Source organism: Mus musculus, chromosome 3 (genome assembly GCF_000001635.26).
Source record: "Mus musculus strain C57BL/6J chromosome 3, GRCm38.p6 C57BL/6J".
Classification (NCBI taxonomy): Eukaryota; Metazoa; Chordata; class Mammalia; order Rodentia; family Muridae; genus Mus; species Mus musculus.
The window spans coordinates 100,903,108-100,919,882 of record NC_000069.6 but is presented as its reverse complement, the minus strand read 5'-3'; the positions used below and the strand labels follow the sequence as shown (position 1 = coordinate 100,919,882).

General features: G+C 42.8%; 1 long non-coding RNA gene across 1 annotated transcript; it reads right to left on the bottom strand.

Annotated features, from left to right (window-relative positions):
- Positions 1–4,662: 4,662 nt before the first annotated feature.
- On the bottom strand, positions 4,663–10,946 carry Gm40108. Its single transcript, XR_867505.1, has 3 exons — positions 10,803–10,946; positions 10,552–10,677; positions 4,663–5,073 (listed from the first exon to the last, which is right to left on the bottom strand). It is a non-coding gene; the product is annotated as a predicted gene, 40108 (long non-coding RNA).
- Positions 10,947–16,775: the final 5,829 nt, after the last annotated feature.

Below are 16,775 nucleotides of genomic sequence, written 5' to 3'. Positions count from 1 at the left end.
CTTCAGTGACTCGAGGCTTCTCTCTTCATTGCATTCTGTGCTCTTAGTCTTCTGGTTTCACTCTCCCAAGGGGAAGCTCACTCTCCCAACCTGAGATCTTATCATCTTCTTGGCTTCCTTTCTTGTTTTCCACATCCAGGCAGGCATCAGTTTCTTTCCATCCGCATTGCCAACACCTTAGTGCATAGAAATTTTAAGATGGTACAAGACCTTATCACTCTCTCAAGTACCACAATAGTCTCTGGATTATGGTTGACTTCCTTTTGTGAAATAGCTAATTTGATCTTCCAGGTTAATTGTAAAACCACATTAAGCCTTCATTCTAAAACGTTTCCCTTACAGACATATAAACCCGGACTTTTAGGTAATCCCTGAAGTTTGACAAGCACCTTTCTTGCTCTTTGTCAGTTTGTCCTGCCTTTATTTTTAAAACTTCTCCTTCTTTCTGTGGCAGGAGACCTTTCTGTTACCTCCCCAGAATCTTGCTGTTGTTTCTAAGCTCCAGCTTGTATTCTAATGGCTTCCTTGTGAGTTTGGAGATTTAGCACAGTGATATGATTTGATACTGAGCACCCCTCAAAAAAAAAAAAAACACTAAAGGAAATCAATCTTCTGCCTATATTATTTATGTTGCGATATTTGTCTACCTTATAGTATTGTTTTATTATGTTTGTGTACATATTTATATAGACTTATGTATAGATTGTGTATATTGTGTGTAGATATGGCATACAAATATATGTTTTCTGTCTCTCTGTTAAGATAAAGGAAACCAGCTGGGCGTGGTGGCGCACGCCTGTAATCCCAGCACTCGGGAGGCAGAGGCAGGCAGATTTCTGAGTTTGAGGCCAGCCTGGTCTACAAAGTGAGTTCCAGGACAGCCTACAGGGCTACACAGAGAAACCCTGTCTCGAAAACAAGAAGAAGAAGAAGAAGAAGAAGAAGAAGAAGAAGAAGAAGAAGAAGAAGAAGAAGAAGAAGAAGAAGAAGAAGAAGAAGAAGAAGAAGAAGAAGAAGAAAAAGTAAACCATTGGCAACCAACCCAGTGCCTGCATAGTAGGCATTTGATAAAGACATGTTAATAGGGAGGCAGAAACTGGTTATCTCAAATAATGAGAAAACTTAACAAGACCATGTTCAACCACGAATTTTGTGGATACACGATATGGGTTGAGACCATATGGCTAAGATGTACTAACTGTATTCCTTTGTCAGAGCTGATTCATTTCTTGCTCCATGATTACGCATCGCTTCTCCTACTGGGGACTCCAGACATCAAATAGTCACAGGGAAGTACAAAAGCCACAGGGGCAGAAGAGCAGAACTTCTGGAAGTGGCCAGGTCCATACAGTAGCTAAAGATTTCAGCCCACTCCTAATGCCCAAGGCAGGAACAGTACTGAGGGCAGGAGAGCCAGGAAGGGAGGATGCTCTATCGGGAGGTCAGGAAGGCTGGCTCTGATGCTGTGTGATCCGTCCAGCAGATAGAAAGGCTCTGGTGGACTTACCCTTTCACCACCGTCATATCTGTCCCCATCAGTCACTATCCCTTTCCGCCTTGATTGCTCCTGACACCTCTAGTCTAAATGTCCAATCCCATCCCAACTTGTGCCTCATCCCCTCCTAACTATGAATCTTTCTCACACTCACACTTCAGTTTCACCTTCTGTCTGTGCTCCTCAGCCGCCCTTTCCTCTTCTTTTTAGCTAAGGTTCTGGAGAAGACCAGTGTGGCTTGAATGGAGTGTCTCCCATAGCTTCATTGTCTGACCACTCAGTCCTAGTTGGTGGTGTTGTGTGGGGAGGATTGTCAACTTTTCGTTGGTAGAGACTCGCTGGAGGAAAAGGCCCTCTGTGGCTGGGTGGGGTGCTTTGAGATTTTTCTAGCTGCCCGAATTCCACTGTGCTCTCTGCTTCTTGACTTGCCCAGATGTGAGCAAGCTGCCTCCTACCCCTGCCAGTGCTGAGAGCCACTAGGCTGCCATACTTAACCCACTGCGATGGACTGGGTCTCAAACTGTGAGACCTGTGAGCAAGCTGCCTCCTACCCCTGCCAGTGCTGAGAGCCACTAGGCTGCCATACCTAACCCACTGCGATGGACTGGGTCTCAAACTGTGAGACCTGTGAGCAAAAGCCTCCTCCCCTGCGCTTGCCACCGTGACGGTGCCAGATCCTCTAGAACAAGTCACAGACCGTTGTGAGCTGCCATGTAGGTGCTGGGAATTGAACTTGGGTCCCCTAGAAGAGCAGCCATTGCTTTTTAACCACTGAGCCATCTCTCCAGCCCCCTGTGTTGGCTTTTATTAGTGTTTTATCAAAGCAACAGAAAGCCAAACTAGAACACTATGCATCTCAATTTTCTTCCTCTTTCTTTTACTATGTAGCCCTGGCTGGCCTGCAACTTGATATGTAGGCTGACCTTGACCTCACAGGTATCTGCCTGCCTCACTGCTGGGATTAAAAGTGTGCATAACCAACTACCAACTGCTTCTCCCCTGATGCTGCCTTCTGCCATTACAATGCCCCTTCACTTAAAAAAAAATTTTTTTTTTTTTAAAAATTATGTGGGTATGTGCACACGAGTACAGATGCCCTACAAGGGCAGGGGCATCAGATCCTATGGAGCTGGAGTTACAAGTGCTTGTAAGCCACCCAGTAGGTGCTGGGAACTGAACTCAGATCCTCTGGACAATGCTGTTCATCAAACCTCTAACCACGTGGGCTCCTGTCTCACTGCTGCATTGCTAACATGGGCCACAGGGTCTGAAACACACCGTATCCTATAACGAATAAGAGGTTGAGACTTGTGGTTCATATCTAGAAAATCATAATATCAGTACAAATCATCGGGGAAATGCATTGCTAGTTCAGATAGCTTATTTTTGTTTCTGAGGTTAGCACGGCCCGATTCCTAACATGCGACTCTTTAGTGCCATCTAGTGGGATTAGCTTGTATGAAAATAGAAGCACCAATAACTTTGTTTAGCTCTTTATAATAAAAAAATTAAAATTGGGCTGAGACAGGGAAGGAAGGGGTTGAACAGGCTCCAGGACTCAGCAAGTTCTAGATAGTTTGGCTTATTTAAAAATTCACTGCTGAGCCAGGCATGGCACTTGCCAATAATCCCAGCCCTTGGGAAGTGGAGGCAGGAATAGCAGGTTCAAGGTCATTAAAGAAAGGAAGGAAAGAGGGAAGCAACGAAGGCAGGAATAGATTATGAGGTGATGTAATTATGAGAGACAACAGGCATTAAATAGTTCCCCGATACTGACTCTTGGTGATAAATGGGCAGCTTCCAACCTTGAGAAGGTGACAGTTAGACAGTTAGAATGATGTCAGTTTTCAAGCTCTCCATAGAGGCGAAGGCTGGACTCAAACTACACAAGGCATCGGCCCCACTGTAACTTACCTACCTGCTCTTGTAGAAAAAGTCTTCATGGTCTTATTTTTGACGTTTCACCCTTTGGATTTGACTTCTGTTGACTGGCAAGTGTCTGTCATGGTCCCCACATAGACTCCGGTTGACGCAGTCAGAAAGTGTCAGTCTCACACTGTGGACGCTTCATTTACACTCGCTCATGTCCTTCTGTGAACTCCCTTTATGTGGTCATCACACAGGAGCTCACTATTCATCTTTCTCGAGAATAAATATTTTTAAAAGGTATCTGGAAGATTATATATTTTCTTTTAACAACATGGATAAATGTGTTTTGATTATATTAGTTGCACATATCTTCCACATTAAAAAATATATAATTGACTAAAATGAATAATATAAGGAAAATAACAAATGCATTTAGAAGTCAGATTTCATATTATGTGTGGTGTCAATGCTTGTCATTAAAATTGAAGCCACAGTTCTGGAGTGCTCAAGCTGATGTGGTAAAGAATTGGTCACAAGGCTGGCGAGATGGCTCAGTGGTTAAGAGTGCCGACTGCTCTTCCAAAGGTCCCGAGTTCAAATCCCAGCAACCACATGGTGGCTCACAACCATCCCTAGTGAAATCTGATGCCCTCTTCTGGAGTGTCTGAAAACAGCTACAATGTACTTACATATAATAAATAAATAAATCTTAAAAAAACAAAAACAAAACAAAAAAAAAGAATTGGTCACAAAGCATACTTTGTGCTCCCAGTAAACACTGCTTTTTAACCTAACAAGCTGTTTTCCCTGTCAGGATTCCTTTAGTACTTGACTTTAGTAAACTCGACACTTTCTGAGGTTAATTTGGAAAATGTTGGGGTTGTTTGTTTGTTTGGTTGGTTTTTTTGTTTGTTTTTTGTTTTGTTTTTGTTTTTGTTTTTGTTTTTCGAGACAGGGTTTCTCTGTGTATCCTTGGCTGTCCTGGAACTCACTTTGTAGACCAGGCTGGCCTCGAACTCAGAAATCCATCTGCCTCTTCCTCCCAAGTGCTGGGATTAAAGACGTGTGCCACCATGCCCGGTGAAAATGTTGTTTTAAATTGGACCTTTGGTGTGGTCCACTTTTGCCCTGGTTAGTTTCATGGCTTGCTCCTTGTCAGGATGGCATGTCAATATGGGCAAAGACTAATTGAGAGACCTCCCATACTCACAGGTTGGCAGAATCGATAGTGTTAAGATGGCTGCCTTACCAAAAGCAATATAGTCAATGTAACACTCATAAAAACTCCAATGACATTCTTCACATAAAGAAAACATTTAATCCTAAAACTTGTGGAAGTACAAGAGATCTAAGCAGCTAAAGCAGTCCTGATTAAAAGGTGCAATTCCGGAGGCTGCACAAGTCTGCTACAGCCAAGTAACGAAAGCAGCATGGTACCACTGCAGACCCATACAGCGTAGATATAAGCCCATGTGGCTGCACCCGTCTGGCTCTTGACAAAGGAACCAAAACATTCATTGGAAAAAAAGGGCAGCGTTCTGCAACAGTGATATTAAGGAAGTTAGAGAGCAACACTAGGTCCTTATCTCTCACCCTGTTCAGAAACCAACTCAAATTGACATAGGGCCTGGATGTAAGACCTGGAACTCTGGAACTTCTTCCGGTTGTAGGTGTTAAGCAATGGCTTTCTGCATCGGGCTCCAGGAGTCCTGGAAGTAAGAGTAAGAACTGATAAAGATGCACTGGACTAAAAGGCTTCTCTACAGCAGAGGACAATGGCGTAAAGAGGCAGCCCACAGAATAAGAGGAAAATCCTCGCCGAGTATTAACCTAATGGGAGTCACGGCTATCATACATACAGACCTGAAAAGGAGGACAAGAGACCAATTCATTCAATCAATAAATGAGCAGTGGAAATGAGCACACTTTTAAGTGAAGATATACACGTGAACACGCACCTGTGTACAAGCTACATGCAAACACATGAACAATAGTCAACACCCTTAGCTATCAGGGAAATGCAGACCAACTACATCGAGGTTCTATCTCACCTCAGTCATCAAAAAGACAAACAAGCCAGGCAGTAGTGGTGCACACTATTAATCCCAGAACTCCAGAGAGGCAGGCAGATCTCTGTGAGTTCGAGGCCAACCTGGTCTACAGAGAGAGTTCCTGGACAGCAAGGTCTACACAGAGAAACTCTGTTCTGAACAAACAAGCAAAACAAATCAATAACAAACCAAAACAAAAAAAAATGAAAGAAAAGAAAAAAAAAAAAAAACCTTGTTCACTGCTAGTGGAAATGTAAATTAAATTAGTTCAGTCACTGTGGAAATCAGTATAGAGGCTCCTTGAGATATTTAATACAAAAGTTTCATATAATCCAACCATACTACTTCTGGGAATATGTCTCAAAAATAAAGAAGACAAACAAATAAAAACAAATATTGTATGCTTTCCCTTGTATGTAGAAGATAGGAAAAAAAAACAGATGAAAGCACTAGAGATGTGAGAAAGAAATGAGGGAAGAGCGGGAGGCAGGATAAAGAGTGACTAGAAGAGGCGACGAGGATCAAATTATGTATGCATGGAGGTGTCCTACTGGAAACCTACGCTCTGCAATCAATATAATCACTTGGGCTGGAGAGACGGTCTGATGGTGAAGAGCCCTTGCTGCTCTTCCAGAGAACGTGGATTTGGTTCCCAGCACCCACATGGCAGCTCACAGCCATCTGTAAAAAACAGTTCCAGGAGACCTGGCATTCTCTTGCTTCCAAGAGCACCAGGCACACACATAGTGAGCATACATATATGTAGGCAAAACATCAATATAAATAAAAATAAAATTTAAAAATATATTAATCTGTGCTAACATTATATGTTTCTTACTCTCCAGACAATACAGTACAGCAACCACTTAGCAGTTGCATGGTATATGTGATATTATTATATTATATTATAAATAATTTAGAAACAACTAAAACTACACAGGAGAATGAAATGCAAACTCTGTACACTCTAGACAAGGGGTTTTGGTTATGTGTAGCTCTTGGTATTTACAGAGCACCTTGGAAACAATTCTTCACCAAGGGATGAGTGAGTGAGTGTGTGTGTGTGTGTGTGTGTGTGTGTGTGTGTGTGTGTGTGTGTATATGTATGTATGTATGTGTATTATGTGTATGTGTATATATGCCTGTGTGCATATGTGAAAGGGTGGATGTACATGACTGTATGTGTGTATGCATATGTATAATATACATTTTTATTGAGAAAATGTGTTTGTTAAACAAGCCAACAATTTAGAAGAATATATATAACTCATTATGTAGGCTCAAGTCTGAAATCTGACATTTTTGTTAACATTTTTGTTTAAAATATTCACATATTGTTTGTTAAAATATTCATGTATTAGCCAGGCTATGGTGGTGCACACCTTTAATAACAGCATGAGGGAGGCAGAGGCAAGAAGATATTTGAGTTTGAGGCCAGCCTGATCTACAGAGTGGGTTTCAGAACAGCCAGAGCTACACAGAGAAAGCCTATCTTTAAAAAAACAAAATAAAATTCATATGTCCTAAAACTTACCATGCATGATTTCTAAACTTTCATAGGGAAAGGCATAAGGAACTTGTACGTTATGAGCCCAGCACAGACTCACTGGTAACAGGAAGTCTGCCAGTCTTGCTTAGTATACACCCCCAAGTTTTATTGTTCTTCTTTGCTAAAAATTCTTAAAACAAACTCAAGATATGTCATTTTATTCAGTTATATTAATATTATATTAAGACACCTATTTGTAAAGGTTAGATGGAGAATATCTTAAAATTTCCATGAAGACTTCTTAACTTAAACATACCATATATCTAACATTTTGTTAGTTTTTTTCAGTGTCCCTCATTTGAAGGAAGACTCAGGTGAGGGTTAGGCATCTAATGATGATTTTTTTGACTGTAAGTACAATTTATGTAATGCCCCCCTGACACACAAATGCATGCCCATACACACACAAATACCACATGAGCCATTCACATACACAAGTGCATGCCCCCACAACTGCATGGCCCCTATACAACTGCATGCCCATACATATACAAACAAGTGCACACCCACACACAAGTCCATGCCTATACACACACACACACACACAACTGCAAGCCCATACATACACACAAGTACATGACCACACACACAAGTGCATGAACACATACACAAGTGCACGCCCATGTACACACACAAGTCCATGCACACACAAGCCCCCCACACAAAGAAGTTCATGCTCACACACACACAAGTACATGTCCCCCCCAACTGCATGCCCATACACACAATCACACACAAGTACATGTCCCCCACAAGTGCATGCCCTTATACACACACAAATGCATGCCCCCACACAGAAGTGCATGACCACACACACACAAGTGCATAGCCATGTACACATACACACAAGTGCATGCCTCCCACACACACAAGTTCATGCCCATACACACTCAGAAGTGTATGCCCATACATACACACAAGTGCATGACCACACACACAGTGTATGCCCATGTACACACAAGTGCATACTCCCCCCACGTGCCACATGTGCCGTTCACACTATTCTGCTTTGTCTGCAGGATTTTGGGGGCTGCATGGCTTTTGTTTTTATACTTGAACCCCCTTCTGACTTTTCTTTCCCTTCCTTTGGCAGAGCTATTAACACACACACACACACACACACACACACACACAAACGGTCTCTCCCCTCACTCCACTGAGTGGTAGACCTTGAGAATGACCATAAAAGGACAGGCTGTGGTTGAATGCAGCATCTCTTCTAATTCAGATGACGACAGCCAACTTTTCCGAGCACAGGTCGCCCACAGCTTAGTAACAGCATTTCCAGCATGAGTAGATTATAATACATCATAGTATATAGAGACGTTAATACATTAGTTCCAGAGATGTGGGAGGAAATATAAATAATGTTCCCAGCTGCAAGAAAATATAAATCTCCCTCACCTACTCAGGCAGAGCCTAGCTATGCATTCTAGATTGACAGCAGCTATTTTTCCTTAAGTACCTATTTCCTAAGAAGCATTTAAATCAGCACTCATTTTAATAAAATGTTCATTTATTTGCGCGGTATGTAGAACCTGGAAGAACTTTCTATCTTTTGCACTGAGGCAACATTTCCTATTTCCTTCTCTTATTTAATGAGCAACACATGTCGTTTTCCAGAATTTCTGATGTAGCCAAGCCCTTCTGCCCTCAACGTTCCGTGTTGCTCTGCTAAGAAAATGGTTGCTGTGGATCTGTGGTAGGTCTGAACTGAGGTGGGGGTACAGGATGAGGCTGCCAAATATTTGTATATGAGGGGCTGAGAGACAGCAATCTTGGTGGAAAGGCTTAGAACAGCGGTTCTTGCGGGTGTTGAATGGCCCTTTTACGAGGGTCGCCTAAGACCATCTGAAAACAGATATTTCCATTATGATCCATAACAGTGGCAAGTTTATAGTTATGAAGCAGCAACAAAAGTAATTTGATGGCTGGGATCACCACAGCACGAGGAACTGCATTAGGAAGGCTGAGAGCCACCGTGGGCTTGGAGACTGGCTTGGAAGCTGCTTTTATTGAACAAACAGCAGTTTGTCCTCATTTTGTACAAGGCTTGGAGCAATGCTGCCCTCCGGAGTTGGGGAGTTAGGAAGAGTAGAGGACGGTCCTGGCAGAGCATCCCACACAGCCACTTCCCAGTCCCCTGCTTTGCTATGTGGGAATCAGCTGCCTCGTGCAGCTGTTACTCACTTGAAAAATGGTTAGTCCAAATTCAGATATGCTGTATAAAGTATGTGCTGACTTTCAAAGATTTATAGTGGGGAAAAGGATGTGAAATAGGTCATTGGTTGTTCATTGGGATGGCACACTTTTACATCTATTTTCATGATTTTAAAGTATAAACTTGTCTGCATGGTTCCGTGTCTGGACAAGTGTTAGGTACACCCCTGCTCTCTCTCTCCATCTTGCCGTCAGAGGCAACGTCTCTCACTTGAACCCAGAGCTCACCTAATCGAGCCAGCTAAGAAGGCAGCCATATCCACCTAACATCTATGTGGGCACTGGGGATCTGGACTCTGGGCCTCACGTTGACACAGCTTGCCGTTTGCCCCCGAACTATCTCCTGGTTGTAGCATAAATAAACATTTAAAAGAACAGTTTTAGCTTCACAGCAAAATTGAGTGGATAATGTTTCTCCCAATGTAAGACACCCTCCCACCCCCAACATCCTGCACCACAGTGACGTGTCAGTGTGTGAACTGAAGTCATGGTGTAGTCACTTGAATGTCACGGTTTGCATCAGGGTTCACACTGGCGGCTTATGTTCTATAGGTTTTGACAAATGCACAACATGATTCAGCCACCACAGAGTCAGTCTCCAAAGTCCCCTGTGCAGCATCTCCTCCGCTGGTCCTCTTTCCAGTCTCCTGGCAACCACTGGCATCTTTACCTACCTCCACTCATGCCCCTTTTCCCAGAGTGTTATGCAGATGGACTCAAAAAGTCAGCATCTACACTGATTGTCTCTGCTGTCCCTCCGATCCGAGTGTCCTTCATGTCACCTCACAGCTTGGTAATTTCATGGCTCGATGGCTACCTCCTCCTTCTCTTCCTTCTCCCTTTCTCTCCCCAGCCCTTGTTTCTTCCTTCCCTTTCCTTCCCCTTCTTTCCCTTCCCTTGTCTCTTTCTTTCCATCCGTCTGTCTTTTCTTATATCTTTTAAGACATGATTTTACTTTGTAGACCAGGCTGACCTTGAACTCATTATGTAGACCAGGCTAGCCTGGAAGACATCTACCTGCCTTTGACTCTCAAGTGCTGGGATGAAAGACGTCCGCCACCATACCTGGCCCTCACTTTTTTCTTATTCCAAAGAATATTTCATTGCGTTGGTGCATCACAGTTTATTTACCCTAAAGTAGTAATATTTTAATAAAATTCTAAATAAAATAATTATTTAAATCATTTTTATTTGTTCTGCTATACTCTTAAGATGGCTACTAAAACAGAATTACAATAAATTATAATAAATTCCTTTTGGGGCAGCTGTGCAATAGGCCTTGGCAAAACCATGTAATCAGGAGAGTTAGCTTCAAACCAGCCTTCTGAGTAACACCCACCTGGACTCTGTTGTCTCCAAAGGCTTACCTGGCTTGCTTTGTTTTCTCTGTGCCTCTTAGCTGACTGGTGTGCTTCTCCATCCCAGCTCCACAGCTGCTTCCTTGGGAGCAGGAGGTCTCAGAATGATCCCATCTCTTCCTTTGCGCTGGGTCTCTGTGGACACACAGAAATGTGCCCGTGTGGCTTAATTTCAGCAGAACACGGTTAGAAGAGATGAAACTGTTGGGAGATAGAATTTATTTCATGTAATTTATATTAGTATTGTTTCTAAGAATGACCTGCAATAGGAGTTCATTCCCTTATACTCTGGGTCCTTCTTCTTTTGGCTCCAATCTGTTTATTTCCTATGTTCTCAGCAGGAACAACATTGTCCCCAGATGAGCAAAAGCTGCTCCGTTGCAGATGGCAGGAAGACAGTCTTATTCTCTGAATGTATAAAGCATATATATTTCTGTATGTTCTGTACGCAGTGCAGATGCAGATACAATCTATCTTGGATAAAATTTCCTGTGGTGAGGTAAGTGTTCCTCCGAGGTTTGATCATGACATGCTGACAAGCTCTGCTTCCTGTGCTCTAGACAGACATTCCTACGGTGTGCACAGAGCAGCTGCACTCCGTAATTTAGACCAGTTAATACCCCAAGTTTCCCTAGGAGAGTAAGAAGTATAAAACAGAGAAAATATATTGAAATATTTACAGCCGTATGGCACCCTACTGCTCCCCTCTCTGCACTGTAGTTCTGCTCTGGGTCCCTGTTGGAGACACCATGGGGAAGATCCAGCAGCTACCGGTGTTTGTTACACATCTTAGCAAATATTGTTACCACTTCCCCAAGTCATTTGTGTTCTCTCTGCCTCTTTCTCTCTTTTCTCTCTGTCTCTACTGCAGTAGCTTGGTGAAGGATACATAGGTCTTTATTGCACCACTTTCCCAGATGTTTTATTTGTTTACTTTGAAACAGGGCTACACTGTGTGACACAGGCTGGCTAGAGATTCATCATCCTCCTGCCTCAGCCTCCCGAGTGCTGGGTGTGCACCACTGCCATACTCACTTTCAGATAGCTTCTGAAACAGAAGTGAGGTAACATGACGTCACCCGCATACCTCTACCCACCTCTGCTCTGGTCTCTTCTGGTGCCCCGTGGGACACAGCTTCTTTCATGTCTAGTTCCATGCACTTTCTAACCCGTTTATATGGAACCTCTCACCTGGCCTCTTTCTGTAGCCTTCACACAGCCTTTGCCTGGATATTTCCCAGAAGCCTTTTAGTCCCATTTCCTCCAGGAAGTCTTCCATGACCACCCAACCCTACTCATGTCTAGATTAAGCTCCCAAATATATTTGAATGCCTGTAATTATCTTCACACATCATCACACCTATTAAGTTTATCTTTGCTGCACCGTGAGTGTTTTAAAGGCAAAAATTATATATATTAATATATATATTAATTCTCTTGCAGCTTACGGGGCTTCATAACAATATTTATTTTTAATTTTTTTCTCATGAAATGCACAGTTGTTTTATATAATTCCATTCCAAAGGACAAAGGAAAAAAATCTATGTTTTATTTGCTTTGTAAAGCTTTACTGCTGATAACAGTATTTCAGATTAGACTTTTATAAAATATTAAAATCAGCTCCCAGATCGCCATTATTATCCTTGTAAAAGTCTCTGTGAAATATCCCTGACAATGCCGTGAAAACCTGGGCATTTCAGCCCCAGCAGAGCTCTGTTTAGGTCTCTGTACTGTAGTGTTCTGCAGAAGCCGCAAGGGAAGCAGCAGTCATGGGGATGGGTGGGAACCAGGGCACTGTGTGAGGGTGCAAGGACAGAGCATTAGGGACTCGGGAGGTCACTGAGAGAGACACTTACGTGAAACCAATGAAGACAAAGAACTATGAAGATATATTTATCTTTCTATCTCTCTATATCTATCTATCTATCTCTCTCTCTCTCTCTCTCTCTCTCTCTCTCTACCTATCTATCATCTATCTATCTATCTATCTATCATCTATCTATCTATCATCTATCTATCTATGCCATATATATGTATGTCCACAGGCACTGTAAGGTAGGTCTTATTAGTCTCACACACTAGGTTTCCACTCTTGTAACAATAGGTTCCAGATAATCAAGAAGGAAAGATTCTTTTGATTCTCCATTCAGAGGTTTCAGTCTGCCGTCAATGGCCTGGTGGTGGCGCTGATCTGTGTCTTTTTACCTGGTGACAACTGGGAAGCAGGCTGCAGAACAGGGAGCAGTGAAAGAGCTGGTAACCATTCAGCCTCCAGCCACCCTCAGCCCACAGAGGCTCCATCACCTTCCAGCAGGGTGCACATGACTGGCAACAAGGCCTGTGTGGGCCTTCGGGGGTATTTACAATCCAAATCACAGCATCCTGTTGTCAAAACAATGTAAAGACAAACAGGAATGCATTGCTAGAGTCACTCTGTTGTGTTCTCTAGAGTTGGAGACACATCATCCTATCTGGGGCCCACAAGCGTTTTGTCTACAGCTCCTTCCCAGATTCCACACCCCGTATAAAGTGGCACCCCATATAAAATAGCACCCCGTATAAAATGGTGTAGGTAGAACTTGGGCTGTGGTTTCATTTTCCACCAGCAGGATTCCAGACTGATCATTCCTCAGATGAAATGAGTGAGATGAGGTTAAGCCAGAGGCTTATCTAGTATACTTAATGTAATACTATATACATATTAGTATATACAGTATAATATAGATTATATATGCAGAGGACCTTGCAGAATTACTCCATCAAGCTAATTACTACACATGCTGAGAAAGACTTGTTATTCTCAGTCTCCACTTCTTCATTTCTATATTTTGAGCTAAATCTAGTGAATGCTGGAGGCCAGCCCCGGTGATGGCCAGCCCTGGTGATGACCAGGCCCTGCAGAAGAGATAAGGGGTCTGTGAGGGAGGGGTGAGTCAGGCACGGGGTCGGGGGACTCTTGCAGCCTGACCGACTGGCAGTCCAGGTGTTTCCTTATTTATACAGAGCTCAGCAGGCAGGGATAGATTCATGTTGTTCCAAGACATAGATCCTATCACGTTGTCCCTTGACACAGGTTTTAACTTCCTCTTGGTCATAAGTTTAGTCATCACTGATAAACCGTAACAGAACAGTTGGCTTTTACAATCATTTCCCCTCACCAACCCACAGCCCAGCTTTTAAGAATCTAGAGGCATATTTTGCCAAAGCATGAAGCCCATTTTCAGGTTGGTAGCTCTTACAGTTTCAAGAGCCCTAGACAGAAAGAAAATCTCCAAGCCAGCCTGAGTAGATTGCCATGTCCCGAACAGTGTATTATCAACCTTTAGTGGTCTGAGTGCTAATTGTCATTAGGCCCAAGAAAAATCTTCAGGCCAAAGTTGATGCAATTCTGATTCAATTGCTGACATAATATAATGTTTATATCTTTGTAGAATTTATTTATATGTCTAATGTTGGAATTCCTTGGCCATATGACACCACAATGGCCCTGTACGAGCTAACTTTTCTAAGAAATGGAGGTCCCGATACCTCGACCCCTGTGTGGGACAGAGATAACTCCAGCCAGTCTAATTTTGTTGCTGTATCTTTTCCTCCAGGGGCAAACCATATGTGGCTCCTACTCTTACATGCCACATAATTATGAGCACACACTAGGAAGAGGCTTTTAATCAGATCTGCTGCCAACTCCTCTAGCCTACCAAATCTTGTTTACCTTTCTAATTTTACTTTGTTCTGATTAGCTTGTCCCTGAGTAAGTACAGGGGCAGATGGTCCAAGCCATCTTGGAGTCAGAGTCACATAAGGAGATCTCTGGCATCTTTATTTAAGTTACAACATCCAGGGCATAAGGAGACTTTAAAGTAGGGCCAATAAGGATACCTCCCTAAAAGCTGGGGGAGGAGTATGTTTGGGATTTTCTTTTTAAGAAGCAGAACTCCTAGAAGAAGGTATAAATGATTCATAAGAATTTTCCCATCCATTCAATATCCCCAAGTTGTACAAATATTAAAAGTCTCCCAAGCATGAAACACATGGAGATCAAGACAGAAAATGGAAGAGCACGTGATGGCGATTGCATCACTGGGTTCGGTTCTGCCAGGTGTTTGTCCGGCAGCTGTGCTGGCTTTATGACATTTGTGTTCCCATTCAATATGGCTATGCCAAGTGAATGCTTGCTTCTCTCTTCTTAAAACAAGCTACTTACCTTTCCATCATACCCCAAGTATGTGGTCTTGGATTCTAGCCACACACATGCTCAGCTGTATGCATATGTGAACACACACACACACACACACACACACACACACACACACACCATGCACAGCCACAAACCAGAAGACATTTGCTGACAAGAAGTAAAATAACATTGAAAACCAAAAGATTTTATTGTGTTCATATTGGGTGTAATAAAGAGGCCCAGGGACCCTTCCAAGTCCATCTTTGGGGTTCTGATATGTTTTAGGTTTCAATAGCGGGCAGAAGCAAGCATAAGGAAAATCCGGGCAAAGTCCGCCCATAGCTGTCTCTGCTCCGGTTTGTTGGGCAAGTCGCCATAGCGGTGAGAACTCTTTTCCTGGGAGACAAGTTTGCCCTCTGGCTTCAGCCTTTTCCTTCTCCCGGCATGAGATTCCTGAAGGAAATCCCACTTTCTTGGGGTTCGTTGTTTCAACAGTGCAGCCTGTGTCTCTTTAGAGCCTCATTGCTGCCAATGTGGTCATGCACTGGGTCATGCAGGTGTCCTCTGCCGGTGCATGAACACGGCACCACAAGGTTGCCCTGTGTGTGCCTTCAAATCTATTGGTAAGTTTTTCTCCTAGTAACTTCTCTTTTATTTAAAGATGACATTTATGAATTGTGTGTCCATATGTGTGTATATGTGTGTGAGTGCCTGTGTGTAGAGGTCAGAGACCACATTTCAAGAGTAAGCTCTCACTTTCTGCTTTGGTGAGACAGGGTCTTTCTTGTTGGTCTTGTTTGACAGACCAAGGATTATCTTCTAGGTGAGCTTTGGGCGGATTCTCCTGTCTGTGTTGTCCATCTCACCCTGGGTCTGCAGAGATCATAGGTACAGACTACTGCATTTGACTGTTTTGGTTTTTTGCTGTCTTGGGAACTCACTCTGTAGACCAGGCTATCCTTGAACACAGAAATCCACCTGACTCTGCCTCCCGAGTGCTGGGATTAAAGGTGTGTGCCACCACAGGTTCTGAGGTGCAAAGGGCCCACAAGCTCTTTTATGATTTCATTATGTCAAGCTAGAGGTAAGTGTGTTTGTGGCCCATTTGTATGACTTTGCCTTGTATGCTCTTCCTTTTCCAGGACTTAGTGAGAAAAGAAAGGTATAAAGGCAAACCAACCAACAACCACAAACCAAATATCAGCAACAGCAAAATCTAGTTTCCTTTCTGAGAGCCCAAGGAAGGGACACTGTGATCCAAAGACAGCCCTAGTACTGCAATTTGGTTTGCTTACATGAAGTCCAACTGACCCTCTGACACAGCTCTTTTTCTTTGAAATTGAAGGCACATAGGTTGTATTTTCATCTTCTCATGACCTTTCGAGACCTTTTTCACAGTCTTTTGTAAAACTGAAAATAGTAAATGGTGGTTTTGGGAGGCCATTAGTCAGTGTAGCTCCCTCTGCAGCATCTATGTGCTGAGTCACTGTGCTGTTCCTCAGGTGTCTCAGGTAGACCAGGTGTTCTGTTGTTCCCCCACTGTTCAAACACTAACCATCCATTCTTGGTCAAACAGAAGAAATATAGCAAGACTGTTCATATGCTTGCTGGTATAATTCCCAATGCTCATTTGTCTAGCTCAGTATGTACAATTTATAATCTCTGATTTTATTAATACACACACGTATGTTACAGACTTTCCCCCAAAATTTATGTAATGAATTCTCAGCTCCATGTATACTTCAGTATGTGATTGTGTTGACTTAGGCCTTTAAACAGCTTCAGTAGTTCTCAACCTGTGGGTTGTGACCTCTTTTGGGGTTGCATATCAGATATGTGCATTATGACTCAAAATTACAGTTATGAAGTAACTGTTATGAAGGACAGTTATGAAATAATGATGCAAAATTACATACAAATAATTTTATGACTGGGGGCCAACACAACATGAGGAACTGTCTTAAAGGGTCATAGCATTAGGATGGTTAAGAACTGTTGGGTTAAATGGTGTCATGTGTGTAGGCCCTAATCCAGGGCGTCTGACATTCTTATAAGA